The sequence below is a fragment of the Nerophis ophidion genome, linkage group LG25 (genome assembly GCF_033978795.1).
Source record: "Nerophis ophidion isolate RoL-2023_Sa linkage group LG25, RoL_Noph_v1.0, whole genome shotgun sequence".
Classification (NCBI taxonomy): Eukaryota; Metazoa; Chordata; class Actinopteri; order Syngnathiformes; family Syngnathidae; genus Nerophis; species Nerophis ophidion.
Window position 1 is genome coordinate 3,493,139 of NC_084635.1, and position 6,000 is coordinate 3,499,138.

The window sequence follows — 6,000 nt, forward strand, 5'->3', positions numbered from 1 at the left end:
AGTTGGCACGAGCGAGACGTGAACGTAAGTACATTTTTATTTATATTCTAACAAAAAGGCAAAGAAAGGAAGCAAAACAAAAAGCGCGCACCAGGGCGGAGAACAAACTTGACTAGACAACAAAAACTAGCACTATGGCATGACTATAGTGAAGTGTGAAGTGAATTATATTTATATAGCGCTTTTCTCTAGTGACTCAAAGCGCTTTACATAGTGAAACCCAATATCTAAGTTACATTTAAACCAGTGTGGGTGGCACTCGGAGCAGGTGGGTAAAGTGTCTTGCCCAAGGACACAACGGCAGTGACTAGGATGGCGGAAGCGGGAATCGAACCTGCAACCTTCAAGTTGCTGGCACAGACGCTCTACCAACCGAGCTATGCCCCCCAACAAACAAACAAACAAAACTCAACAACTGAGACATAATAATCCAAAACTTACGTGGCATGAGCGTGAGGGAAACCAGGCATGGCCTGGCATGGAGGCAGTTGAGGATTATGAAGTTGCCTGCTGACTACCTGGTAACTGTGGCTTAAATAATAGCTGTGTTAATTAATAACAGGTGTGAGAACTGAGGACAGGGGCGTGACTTGAAGACAAGGTGGAAACTAATGAGTTGCTATGGAAATGAGTGAAATAAGGAAGTGCAAAAGCGTGAAACAAGTGTCCAAAAAATAACCAAACATGACAAAAACGAAACATGATCTCATGGGCGTGACACGGACTATAAAGCGCACTTAAAATCCTTTAATTTTATCCAAACTCGACGGTGCACCTTATAATCCGGTACGCCTAATGTACGGATTCATTCTGGTTTGGCTTATTGACCTCGAAGCAATTTTATTTGGTACATGGTGTAATGACCAGTGGATGGCAGTCAAACATAAGAGATACCTGCAGACTGCACTAAGATGGCAATATGACTCAAGTAAATGACACCAACATGTTATATGTTCCATTGAAAATAAAGAACATTACACACGGCACTCAAAAATCAATCAAAATGTTTTAGTAGAACTTTGGTAAGCTATGAAGCCGCACCGCTTGATGGATTGTCAGCGCATTAAAACATGTGAGTATTATTATGGTGTGTATATAAGGCAGGGGTCACCAACGCGGTGCCCGTAAGGACCAGATGAGTCGCCCGCTGGCCTGTTCTAAAAATAGCTCAAATAGCAGCACTTACCAGTGAGCTGCCTCTATTTTTTTCTATTTTACTTATTTACTAGCAAGCTGGTCTCGCTTTGCTCGACATTTTTAATTCTAAGAGAGACAAAACTCAAATAGAATTTGAAAATCCAAGAAAATATTTTAAAGACTTGGTCTTCACTTGTTTAAATAAATTCATTTATTTTTTTACTTTGCTTCTTATAACTTTCAGAAAGACAATTTTAGATAAAAATACAACCTTAAAAATGATTTTAGGATTTTTAAACACATATACCTTTTTACCTTTTAAATTCCTTCCTCTTCTTTCCTGACAATTTTTTTTTTATTGTAAAGAATAATAAATACATTTTAATTTAATTCTTCATTTTAGCTTCTGTTTTTTCGACAAAGAAAATTTGTGAAATCTTTCTTCAAACTTGTTATGATTAAAATTCAAAAAAATTATTCTGGCAAATTTAGAAAATCTTTAGAATCAAATTTAAATCTTATTTCAAAGTCTTTTAAATGTATTTTAAAAGTTTTCTTCTAGAAAATCTAGAAGAAATAATGATTTGTCTTTGTTAGAAATATAGCTTGGTCCAATTTGTTATATATTCTAACAAAATGCGGATTGGATTTTAACATATTTAAAACATGTCATTAAAATTCTAAAATTAATGTTAATCAGGAAAAATTACTAATGATGATCCATAAATTCTTTTTTAAATTTTTTCAAAAAGATTCGAATTAGCTAGTTTTTCTTTTCTTTTTTTCGGTTGAATTCTGAATTTTAAAAAGTCGAAATTGAAGATGAACTATGTTTCAAAATGTAATTTTCATTTGTTTCCTGTTATCTTTTCTTTTAAACCTTTCAATTAAGTGTTTTTTAAAATCATTTATTCTCTGCAAAAAACCTTCCGTAAAAGGAAAAAAAAAGTACGACGGAATGACATACAGAAATACCCATTTTTTATACATATATATATATATATATATATATATATATATATATATATATATATATATATTAAAGGTAAATTGAGCAAATTGGCTATTTCTGGCAATTTTTTTAAGTGTGTATCAAACTGGTAGCCCTTTGCCTTAATCAGTACCTGAGAAGTAGCTCTTGGCTTCAAAAAGGTTGCTGACCCCTGGTATAAGGTAAGACATATCTGGCATTTTGTTTCGCAATATTATGCAAAAAAAAACTTTTCTTACCTTCTGGTACCTGCTGATCTGTATTTAGGATCTGCATAAGTCCAGAAAACTTGTGCGCTTCCGCCTTTGTTGTCCGTGACGATGCTGTAGTCGATAAGCTTATTCTAATTCTCTATCTTCTTGTTATGGGACATTCATCCTAAAAGTAGTTTAAAAGTTCTTACTTATATCTGTCAGTAAACTTGCCATGAAAGCACTAAAACAAACCGGTATAGTGAGTTTACATTATTCACCCAAGGAACTTTAGTTATTAGAGAGTTCGGGTCGGTGCGCCTTTTGTATAAAAGTAGACCTGACTAGACCCGCTCTTAGACAGTGCGCCTTATAATCCGGTGCGGAAAATACGGTAGATAATAATAAATATGTTTCTAGAACAGGGGTAGGGAACCTATGGCTCTAGAGCCAGATGTGGCTCTTTTGATGACTGCATCTGGCTCTCAGATAAATCTGAGCTGACATTGCTTAACACGATAAGTAATGGATAATTCCACTTATAATCACAGTGTTAAAAATAAAGTTAAAATTATAAAACATTCTCATCCATTTTTAATCCATCCATCTGTTTTCTACCGCACCTGTTCAAGAAGTTGTGTTAATGGTAAGAAGTTATTTATTTATTATTGGTTAGTGTGGGGCTTGCCCTCCTGGGGGTTCTTCAGACCCCCAAGCACCGACATGAGAGCCTGTTTCAGGGTTACAATATTGTTTTATTTTTCAATAAGTGCCTCCGTTGTTTTCCAGCAATTGTATTTCCAGCCCCAACCCAATCTCTCCTCCTGGCTGCTGCTTATAACAGAGCGACAGGTGATTAGATACCAAGGCCCAGGTGGGCCATCTACGCATCTGTCGATGCAGGCCCGCAGGCCACGCCCCCTCCACAGTTAGCTTCAGAATAACAATGTTATTACAGAGAATAAGAAACCTATTATACTCTAGAAATGTTGGTCTTACTTAAAAATGCACGTTTTTAGTTGTGTTCAGTGTTAAAAAAATATATTATATGGCTCTTACGGAAATATATTTAAAAATATTTGGCTTTTTGGCTCTCTCAGCCAAAAAGCTTCCCGACCCCTGTTCTAAACTGAACCGTCAATAAAATCTATGCACAAATAAAAAAAAAACAGCTTCACCACTTAGTCATCATTTTTGCGCTGAAGAAACTTCTTTATGATTTTAGCTGCAAACTTCTTCTGTTTGTTTGAGATTGCAATTACTGCCACCGGTGGTGAAAAAGTGTATTACAACTAAGTATCGATACGGACAGATATTTTTGGGCGGCTCGACAATGGTTAAGAAACACCGGCGTAATGGCATCTGTACCGTGTTTGTTGTGTACGTTTTCATGTTGTTGTGAGTAGCTTTGGAGAGTTTTGAATGGAATGAAAAGACGCCGTCAAACTGGGTCAGCGGTGGCTGGAGAAAGGGGAGAAGGGGTCTTGAAAGCAGTGGACGGACAGTAATGAGAGTACTTGTGGCGGAACCCTTCGGGCCGTCTGTCACTCTCAGCATCGGCCATCAAACGTGCTTACCTGCAGTGCAACCCTGTTTAACGTGTGTGTGTGTGTGTGTGTGTGTGTGTGTGTGTGTGTGTGTGTGTGTGTGTGTGTGTGTGTGTTCTTGTATTTCTACCCTTCTTGAGACATCAACAAGGAAAAGTTCCTCCCATATGAGGAGGTGTGAACAAGTCAGGACATAAATCATGGTCCCAATACAGAAAACCATTGCATCTAATAGAGAATGTCTCATTTGCACCCTGCTGGTGAAATCTATCAAAATTAGGATGGTCCCAAAAAGGAGGGATTTTTCAAATTGACTGTGTGTCTGTTTTAAAAGTGCTCTCCCTCTGGTCAACATATGAAATAACAAGTGTGCGTAAGAAATTGAAATGCGCCCTTTTTGGCCAAAATTAATTAACAAAATTGAATAAATATGTATGTAGAGACATACTGTAATAACTGGAAGTAACTAATGAAGATTAAAAACCAATTACAAACAAAAAATGAAAAAAAAAAAAATTAACTTTCAAAGCAGTCATTTTTTCACAATGTGTTGACTTTTTTCCTCATAAAATTGGCAAGAGTTTCTCATATTCTTTCTGTTTCTGTAATATTGCAATAGTTTTCTCGTAAAATTATGACTTTTTTATGTAAAATGGTTACTTTTTAATGCAAAATGGTGACATTTGTCATATAAAATTCTGACTTTTATCACAATGTTGCCAAATTTTTGTTGTTGTTCCTGTAAAACAGTGACATGTTTTGGAGTAAAATTCCGATAATAATTGTAATATTGCCAACATTTTTTGAAGTTTTAAAAAAAAAAAAAAATTCTGACTTTTGTAGGGTAAAATTACCACTCTTTACATAATATTGCCCAAATTTTAAGCTTTATTTTGTAACATTTGACTATTATTGAGTGAAATTCCCACTTTTATCATAATATTGCACACGTGTTCAGTTTTTCTTGTAAAATTTCGACATGCGTTGAGTAAAATGCCAACTTTTGTTACAACACTGCCAAAATGTTAAGTTTTTCTTGTGAAATTCCAACTCATTTTTCACAAGAAGCTTTTTTTTATATTTACAAAGTTTGTACGTATTATTAATGTTGTAAATAGACATCTTCATATATCTAGAAAGGGTGGTCCTAAAGAGGTAGGCATTATTCGGAGGTCTCAAGAAGATAACAAGTACAAGAGTGTGTGTGTGTGTGTGTGTGTGTGTGTGTGTGTGTGTGTGTGTGTGTGTGTGTGTGTGTGTGTGTGTGTGTGTGTGTGTGTGTGTGTGTGTGTGTGTGTGTGTGTGTGTGTGTGTGTGTTCTTGTATTTCTACCCTTCTTGAGACATCAACAAGGAAAAGTTCCTCCCATATGAGGAGGTGTGAACAAGTCAGGACATAAACCATGGTCCCAATACGGAAAACCATTGCATCTAATAGAGAATGTCTCATTTGCACCCTGCTGGTGAAATCTATCAAAATTAGGATGGTCCCAAAAAGGAGGGATTTTTCAAATTGACTGTGTGTCTGTTTTAAAAGTGCTCTCCCTCTGGTCAACATATGAAATAACAAGTGTGTGTAAGAAATTGAAATGCGCCCTTTTTGGCCAAAATTAATTAACAAAATTGAATAAATATGTATGTAGAGACATACTGTAATAACTGGAAGTAACTAATGAAGATTAAAAACCAATTACAAACAAAAAATGAAAAATAAATTATTAACTGTCAAAGCAGTCATTTTTTCACAATGTGATGACTTTTTTCCTCATAAAATTGGCAAGAGTTTCTCATATTATTTCTGTTTCTGTAATATTGCAATAGTTTTCTCGTAAAATTATGACTTTTTTTATGTAAAATGGTTACTTTTTAATGCAAAATGGTGACATTTGTCATATAAAATTCTGACTTTTATCACAATGTTGCCAAATTTTTGTTGTTGTTCCTGTAAAACAGTGACATTTTTTGGAGTAAAATTCCGATTATAATTGTAATATTGCCAACATTTTTTGAAGTTTTTTTTTAAAAATAAAATTCTGACTTTTGTAGGGTAAAATTACCACTCTTTACATAATATTGCCCACATTTTAAGCTTTCTTTTGTAACATTTGACTATTATTGAGTGAAATTCCCACTTT